Below are 9,939 nucleotides of genomic sequence, written 5' to 3' on the forward strand. Positions count from 1 at the left end.
ATTGTTGTTAATAAATTCATATCTGTTTTACAGTAGAAAGTGAATATTCGGCCGAACCACTCTTTTATTTTTTTTCCAAAATCTTTTTTTTAAAATACTTTGTTAGCCAGGTAAATGGCTTCAGGAGGTGTTTTTTTAGTATCCAGGTTAATAGCCTTACGTTTACAGCAGGGTGGTCCAAACCCAGGCCCGCAGGCCACATGTGGACATCATTTTTCGTGGCCTGCAAAGCACTGTTGAATTATTGTAATGCGGACCTTAAGGGTTAAAAGAAATAGAGAAGTTTTCACTGTGACTTTAGGCTAATGCTCCAACCCTTTTCAAGTTGCAATTTCAGCCAAATTGATCTGGGTAAAACCTTTTTGTGCGAAACGATAACATCTTTTGTAATTTTTATTGTTTAGAATGCAACATCTCTGTTAAAATTGTAGTAGGATACATACGGTTTCCGCTAACAATCTGCGCTTATAAAACGCAGTCTTCTAAATTAAAAGTTTTGTTAAATACAAAAATTTTTCGCGCTACGCGCGCACCATTTTTTCAAGTCTTATAACACTTGATACAAGTTTCTGGAGCCTATAAGTCTTTGACGATGCTTTATGACGTATTTTTTGAACATTTTATGCCCCGATTAAACAAAAATCATTGATACAGTCACCCCTAGTACGCATATAGCGTGTGGCCCGCCAAGAATATGCAAGAAATATTGCGGCCCGTGATGCTGTCAATTACCTTGGACCACTCTGCTTTACAGTATGGATGGCTATAGATGCACTTATGGTGGCTGCATGGTCTTTATAAATAAAATATTCTGTATCCCCCCTCTGATATCTAGCATAGTAATATGTTTTTAAAAAATAACCTGAATTGTTTTAAATAAAAGGCGGTGGTCTAGAATCCTACCACACAGAACATTATTTGGGTTGGTGTGTGGGTTAGGGGTGGGTTACGCACTTTTATTAAATTATGAACATAATAATACTTGACCCACACTCACCCAAACGATAACTTGCACCCTAACCCAAATAATGTGTGTTGATTTAAGAATTGTGGTACGATTCTAGACAAGCGGGAAAAAAATCCTAATTTGTCATAATGCAGAATCCTGATTGCGTTTCAGTTTCATTTAACAAATCATCTGTCAGCAAATTTATAAACTAGAAGTAGAACAACTTTTTGAAATATCTGCAGAATTTTGACGATATATTTTATGCAAAAAATTACCGGTGATGGAATGCGAGGTAATTTTTTCATTATTCAGCTGGTTTTATGCATAATAATCAATAAGCCGTAACTAAACTGCATCTCCTCCACAAATCATGTTAAATAATTACAGAAATGGAGCGGAGATGCATGATGCTAAAGTAAAAGGGTCCATAACAAAATGACCCGCGGTCAACCGTAACAAAGGTTGTTTAATTTTATCAACGCCACTGCCTTGTTATATTTGTTGTAAAAATAATGCATTTATTCAACTAAACTGACTTTTTACGAAATAGTCGTAACTGATTAAACATCTTTAAAATGTACGAATTTCAAACGTCATGAAAAACTATTGAAAATGTTTTTTCACATTTTACACGGTAATATTTGTCCAAAGTTTTTCCGCTACTTCTTCACACAGGCCACAGTAGGCCTACAGCATACAGATAGCAATTGATTACATTTTTTCTTGGTTGTTTTTGATGAAATTCGTGTATTGCACAACATTAGGTAAAAAATACTTTTTTGGCCCATACCCTAATTCCCAAAGCTGTGCGCGCCGAACACCAACGTTTTTCAAAAGCGTCGTAAGTAAAAACTCAAAAACCACGAGACAAAACGATCGGTAAAAAGTTATAGGCTACCGTACAGACATAACGTGACATGCCCTATTACGTTCTTTCACGAAGTATATCCCTGTATTCTTATTAATACTAAAATTAAGTTCATACTTGTGGTGTCGAATTGCAAGCGTTGTGTTAAAACTCTGCAAATTTTTAATGTCTAAATTTATCAGCAGTATTAAATCCTGTTCTTATTTAAATAGCAGTAATTCATTAAACCTAAATAAAGGATTAATAACTCGACAAACCAGCTGTACAGGATATTGCTGATAATAAATTACTTCCGTTATTGGAGTTCAGCATCTAGTTGTGGTTTTACAGTGTTGTAAAAAAGTCATTTTAAAATAACTTAAGTCCCAGTCAAGATATTTGAAAAATAACTTAAGTCCAAGTCAAATTAATTTCAAGTCATATTATTGAATAAAATTAAACTGTTAAACTACTCAAATGTGTCCGATTATAAGCGAAAATTTAACTAAAAATAACGTATAGCAATAAAAGTGTTTAATGTGCAAAACTTGAGATAAATTTTAGTGAAAAACACTTAATTTAATCCCAAGTTTTTCGACAAAATGACTTAAGTCCAAGTCAACTCATTGGTCCAAAAGACTTAAGTCAAGTCAAGTCATTTTGGTCAAAGGACTTGACTCAAGTCAAGTCATTTGAAAACAGTAACTTAAGTGCACTTAAGTCAAGCCAATAACTTGAGTCATTACAATACTGTGGATTTACCAGGGTAGCTTTTACAAAAGGTATTGGTCGGTTACAGATAGAAAAGGTTCCCGAAAGTATTTTGTCTCTCTGTAAAAAAATACCCTGATAAAATATTCGGTCGTGAGTCAGACTGACTAACTTTTAGCCGAAAATAAAAAATTATACATAGTTTTGGAAAGGGGCCAAAGGCAAGGGTTGTCATATTTAGAAATGCGAAATCCCTGATAAATTTACCGCGGTTGCGTTTGGCCAGCTCCAGATCAAGAGCCTTAAAAAAACTGAGAATTGACGTCATAAAGGTGTGTCAAAACATGATGTATTTTTATATTAAAAGAATAAGACAATGGCGTGCTGCGTGAAAAAAGCCTTTGTAGATAGTTTTCATATATAGTTTTAGTTTCAAATGTTGAAAATGAAAAAAGAGATATTCGAAACGCTCAAAATGGCATCTACTTCTGTATGGCTTTGATATTCTCACTACGTATATAGTATCAGTTTTGCCAAATTTCTATTTTCGATGAAGCGATAAGACGCACTGCGCATCCTGGCTGATCGGATTTCAACAAAACGGGTCAGACATACCTTGTTTTCTTTACACATTTTTTAGTATGTTTATGAAAATTGATGTGCGATTTTATATCCGCGAAACTATAGAAACTATAGTCCTATATTAAAACATCAATTTATAGAATCACGTAAGTTGAAATTTACAATCTTGGCATATTATTCAAAAACAACATATCATAAAAAAGAACATTTAAAATCATAATATCAGTATAGTTACGGAAAAATCTAATTAGACAGTTATAAAAATTGAGGTTGAATTATTCTTTCTGTGCTACTGTCATTATTCGGTCGTTGTATTATGAATAAACGATGACAATTTGGCTGTTTAACAAATTTATCTTTTTTGACAATTGGCTGTATTTTTGTGGGGTTGTGTGCCAAATGTGGCACGCGTGCCTCATGTTGGACACCCCTGATTTATTAGTTTAAGAAACACTGATTTATATCACAGGTATTGCTGTCGATTAACAGTCTGTTTATGTAAGCCAGATTGTTTGTTGAAACCGTTTTTTAGACACTAATAAAATAAGAACCAGTTTACAAGAACCGACTGAAATTTATTTAAAAGCATTTTAACGAAGTCATTAAAAAGGAATTGTCCAATTTAAATAATTTAATAAAAATAGCTTTATTAGCAAAGATGAGAAAATTAAAATTATACCACTTTGCGAAAAAATCTACCAATGGCACCGAAAGGTTTAGGTGGGCAATTGATGAGTATAACATTTTTAATTGTGTTTCGGAAAGAATAACGCCGGCTGTAAATTTAGCTTAGAGACGAGTAATTTCAAAATCACTTCGCGTGATTGTCACTACAGATGATCTCCTCTCTTCGGCGTTGCAGGGACGAATTTCAGAACTGCTTCTTATACTTACATTTAAGCTGGGTGGAATACAGAAAGGGATAAAGCGACTTTTCCAGTCAGCAAAAGAACACGTAACTAATACGATATTGATTAGAAGCATAGCGCAATAGATAACATGTGGCGTTACTACATTTTTAAAAGCGAAGATGTATACAACTACCGGGGCAATTATATAGGTGATTATGCACAGTGTTGTCACTACCACAACTCGTATAAAAACATTTTTAATACTGGCAAGATTTTGGTCACTTAGGTGGCTCTTGTTTATCCATAGTGGACTTACTAGCAACACGCCAAGTGTAACGATACAAAGAACGCTAGATACAGATAGGGAGATAACTATAGGCATCGTAATGGGGCTAACATACACGTGAATGCAGATACCTGGCGAAAGAGCTTTAACCTTAGCAGAAACCGTAAACAGTACAGCTTGTTGAACAGCGGCCAGAGTCAGGACGATTAGTATCACATAGTTAACCCATCTCGTAAGTTGATTCTGAAGTGTTCGCATAATTCGATGCGAGTAGAACAGTTTGATCCTTAACCAGAGCATCAGATAGACAGCAGCTTGGCCTACATTGATGCACCACACACCAATGGTTCGAAACGCTGTACAAGGATTGATGGTACCAATCAACATGGGAAACATGGCAAACTGAGTACAAGCGAATCCTCCACAGACCAATAGTGAAGCCACAGGTGTTGTTACCGACATTAGCATTTTGATTTTTCCCGACTGATTTGTTCTTCTTCGTCCGAAGCTTATTTGACGGGACTTTGTCTCATAAACGATGAAAGATAGAAATAGGTAAATGGAAACGACACCGAAAAATAGACAGATTGTCTCAATGAAAATCCATTCAGGACTGAAAATATAGTTTTCATTGGCCAAATTGGTGTTGTTGGTAAAAGATTGCCTTGTTGTAATGTTCATCGTTAAAATAAACAATTCTGAAACTTCATAAAATCCACAGAACTTTTAATCAAAAATCTACAAACTATAAATCTACAAACTATTTATAATTAATGTGTTAACAAATATTGACACGCGATCTTATTTTTTGATAGGCTAGTGATAGAATAATCTAAACACCAGTGATCTCATCGCCCCATCTCACATTGCAACAAGAATCGCCGTATTTTCATATTTATTTGTGTCTGGCCTAGCGCTGTATGGCCTCGAACTGTCTACAAAATGCCATTTAGGCCGAATTATTTAGTCGCAACCTTTTTGGGGGGCAATTCAACTATCACTTGCAATATGCTAATTCGTGGACCCATGTTTGTGCTAATTCTTATAATATGACGCCCATGATTCCACTGACACCAAACTAAAACCTGTTCGTACCTACAACTTTGGCGGCTATTTAATTAATTGCTTCTAATGACCCGCGACAAAATATAGTTTGACCACTTTGAACTAAAGTATTCCTAATAAGAATATCAAAGCCCATACAGAAGTAGGTATCATTTTGAACGTTTCGAATAACTCTTTATTCATTTTCAACACATGTTATTCGAAACGTTCAAAATGATATCTACTTCTGTATGGGCTTTGATATTCTTATTACGTCTAACTACAACCTCCAACCATTATGCTCTATAACTAAAGTATTCTTATTACGCATTTTCTATGTGATTATAGGCTCGTGCGGCGTGGTCTGACATTCTGTCAAAATTCTAATGTAATATTTTCGCTCTTTGAAATACTGCGATTTTATTGTAACTGAATACTGTGTACATTAAAGTTTTATGGGAAAAGCACTCCACAGGATTTTATGCCCGAACTTTTATACGTGGTTTATGATAAACATGCCTTCTCAATGGCCCTCAGCATATTTGCCAAAACCAATTTATTGGACATCATTATATTGAATCATACCTTTAATTATGAGATCAACTGGCATCACGTCGCCCTCTAAATTAAAAGCTTTGTTTATTTAAAACCAATAAACAGAAAATGTTCGCGCTTTCTGCCTTTCTTGAAACAAAGTTTGATCAAAAAAATCTTTTTTGTTGGGTTCTGGTTTATTAGCGTCATGCTATTTTTTGTATGTGACGCAACAAAAATGACAAAAATGAATTTAAAAACTATAAAAAAATTTTCATTTGGATTGTAGCACAATCAGACCGAAATCAGTTCTAAAGCTATACTTTTTAGCCGACATTTTTTTTAATTTAATAAACTACGAAAAAAAATCTACAAAAAACTTTTTATTAAGATTGTAATATACACCGCTGGCCTAAGCTAGCTTAAAACTGTAGGCCCGGTCATTTAAAAATATATCATCGCTATTATAAGCCGTGTCGACATTTTGTTTAAAATATGCTTAAATTATCAATGTAATTTTTATTGATCATTTTACTAATGCCTTATTCTAATATCTGGATAAACTGATTTCCAGTATTTACTATTGAAAAGACAATATCAACTATTGAAAAAAGATGATAACTTAAATAGCCTAGGGTTTAACATGTTATGTTGGCTTTCGAATCTGTCAGTACAACATACACACCTAATAGTTGATGTTGTACAGAATGTAGCAGAAAATCGCAAGGCGTCCCACATGTATCTATTGACCCTGACATTTGAGTTAGAATTACATATTATCCCTTGTATAATTCATCCGAAAGGCTTTATTGACAAAAAGGACAAAGAAAAATAACGCATGAAACGAGCACACGGATGCTGTATACATTCGCAACATTTTGAGATGCATTATTTATTTTTTTAAATGCAGTGTTTTAGGTTTAGATTAATGTTTATTGTTAGCCCTACCAAACTGTGCCATACACAAATTGTTTTATGCATTAATTGAATTTAACTTTTAGGAATTAGGACCTTTTTAGGCTGCTTGGTAGAGTTTTCTCAGTGTCAAAAAAAGTTTTTGTACCGATACTTTATGTTTTTTCGTCTAGTTTTATGTTGCGCCGAAGCAAATTTAATCAGGATATAACCAGATAAATTTGAATAATTATAAATAAACGAGTATGTCTCTGTAGCATTTGTCAGGCATTATCACTCTGCGTTGCCTAATTTGACGTCACTGCACGTGACCAGTGTCCACTGAGGTGTGACCAGCACCCTAACCGAGCGTTATCGCCGTTTCGTGATTGATTCTGCTTAATGCGATTTACCACAGCTTTTATACTAACGGCTTGAGTCACCGTGTTACGTTAATGGGTGTACTGAGATTTGTGAATATATACTCAACAAGCAATACCGACTGAGTTAGGTGTCTCTATCTAGAGTTCAAGAAGTTGAGGACAGGTATTCTAGCGGCCTGCTCCTTGCAGCCAGATACCTTCAAAGAACGTGTAAGAGACTTAGGCAGCTCACGCCTTAAGAGCCAGAGCCTACTTACCCGTAGCAACTACACATATTTTAATCGCCGTAGTGCTGTGTGACTATAGGTTGGACGATTAGTTATGAAGCGCTTTTTCCTCGTTTAGTATCAAGACGATTTTTGGCAAAACAAAATTGTGAGTTACATTACCCAGTGCTAAAAGTTTAATTGTTTGGTTTGGCTATGCTCTTCATGTTATGTCATGTTTGTAAGACAGTATTTGCGTAAAATGCGACAAAATTCATTTATTTATAAACTTTGATTGTTGAGAGTTCGATAGTGTAAAAGGCGCCTTTTTGCTTTGGAGATTCCACATAACGCAAACTAACAGAAAGTTAAAGGCCTACAGGTTGCTCGCGAAGCTTTTGTTTTGTTAATAAGCAAACATTTATAAGGCATTGCCTTGTGCCCAGTTTGGAAAAGAGGCGGCAGGGCCGGATCCGCAAAACGCAATAAGTCCAGCAATGATTTTTCCTCTGTTGTAGTCAAAAATAAAAAAAATAAAATTACGTGACCGAATATGTTTTGCTTCAACTTTCGGGAGGTAATTTGATTAAATTTTCCCAATCATATTACAACACAAGTTTAGTTCGTTTTTGCTTCCGCACTCCATACGTGCCAAATTAAGTCTAAAGCAGGGGTTCTTTAACTGGGGTCCATGAACCCCTTGGGGGTCCGAACTAGTTTTAGGGGGTCCATGAAGGCCACATTGGAATGTCAGTGTATGATGAGAAGTAATCAATTTTCCAAAGAAAAGAGTTTAATGAAAAATAAAACGATTTTAAATTGAGTGTATTTAGACCATATTTCTCTTTTACACTTCTTGGACCAAAATCAGCAGCTTTCTGAAGTCTATTTGTATTGAATTTATGACGTCATTCCTTAAAATTCCTGGCCTAACGTGGTCCACGCGAAGCTAAAAGAAAATTAGGGGTCCGCGGTAAAACAATTTGAGTACTCCTGGTCTACGGACCAAACTCCCCGGAAAGTTATCATAATTCCCACGCATCGCGCAGGTAATGCCAAATTCCAATGTGCACAGGCGTATAAATTCTTGTCATTCAAAGCGACCCTCACAGGCAACCCAAAATGGATTTGCACTTTTGTATTGAGTCTCCTATTTGCTTTCTAGGATGGTGATGACGCTACGCATTTCTAGTAATTTGTCGTCTGTCACTCATGTTTAATCAACCCCTTTACCTAGATCTACCCTTTTACTTAAACGTAGATCATAAGTAATTCTTTTTAGCTTAAGGCTTGCACCAAGCGATAAAGAAGCCATTGACCACATTCGTTTGTACGGTTGAATTGATTTAGCCCTTTTAGTTTTGGTTAGACTGTTGGTCCAGGTGATGGAACGTTACTGACTTAACCGGGCAAGGTTTCACAAGCTACAGATAACCTGATATAAGAGGCGACCTCTTTACGAATAATTTACGTGTTGCCGGTAAGTCAAGCTCAGCCACTTTAACTTAGATAAACCAAAAATACCTAAGGGTTTGATCATCACGTCTTTGTCGTAAAAAAACAAATTACAAATAATTTTAGTAGATATTTGTAGACAAGATTGACTGCGGACTTTTGGTAGAAAATGTAGTGAATTTACCAAAAAAATGTACGTTTTGTCAACTTTATCTAAAACCCGCCTCAGTTTGCTAAAATTCGCTTGAAAATGTGTTGATTTCACCAAAAAATGTACGTTGTGTCAACTTTACCTAAAACCCACCTTAGTCTGCTGAGACAGCCCATCGATCAACCAACGTTGAACGTACGTCGTTAGGTTCGATGGACAATGCGTTCAGGGTGCGGTCGCTATGCGGTCACCTTTCTTTTGTACCTGCCTTCTTCTTTACCGCTTGAAAGGAGAAAATTGTTGGATTTCGGATGGAGTGTCGAGGCCAAGCCATCGCAGCGATCTTAACATTTAGGCGGTCACATTTTTCTATTACTGCTTGTGTTATATAAATTGTTCCTTAAAACAGGTTTAAGCGATGTTGAAGCCACAGGCAAATTCATTCAGCGTTAATATAATTATAATTTATATATTAAGTCAGTTGTTGACAAACTGTGAGTCGCAGCCCAAATGTGGGACTTTAAACCATTTTGAGTGGGCCGCGGGCTATTTTGTTTATACAAGTTGCGTGACAGCCGTACCGTACAATTGTTGCTTTATTTAAAACCGGTGTAGCGAAGAGTTTAATTTTGGGTTATTTTAGCATCATTCATAGGTCCACCAGCGCAGGCATTGAACATCCGAATTGGTTTAACTATGTAAACACAATTTTATTGTGCTTTTGCGAACTTTTTTATTTATCATGCCCAAAAAACTATGCCTACTAATTGCATACAAATCAAAAAACAGCTCCCCGTACTACGAACGAACGTTCAGTGTTATTCACCCCGACGAAGGCGACTTGCATAGGTTGCCGAAACGTTGGTAAAGAATTAAAATTACCAGAGGAGCTGTTTTTTGATTTGTATTACTATGCTTGGTAGCAACAGTTTACTAATGGGACGTTGCACCGCGTGACTTACTGGGTTTACAAAGGACAATTTCTGTTATATTTGTTAAACTTTTATGTTGGTATTTTTTCAGTTTAAATCACTTTTCATGCATTA

The sequence above is a fragment of the Ascidiella aspersa genome, chromosome 8 (genome assembly GCF_963924565.1).
Source record: "Ascidiella aspersa chromosome 8, kaAscAspe10.2, whole genome shotgun sequence".
Classification (NCBI taxonomy): domain Eukaryota; kingdom Metazoa; phylum Chordata; class Ascidiacea; order Phlebobranchia; family Ascidiidae; genus Ascidiella; species Ascidiella aspersa.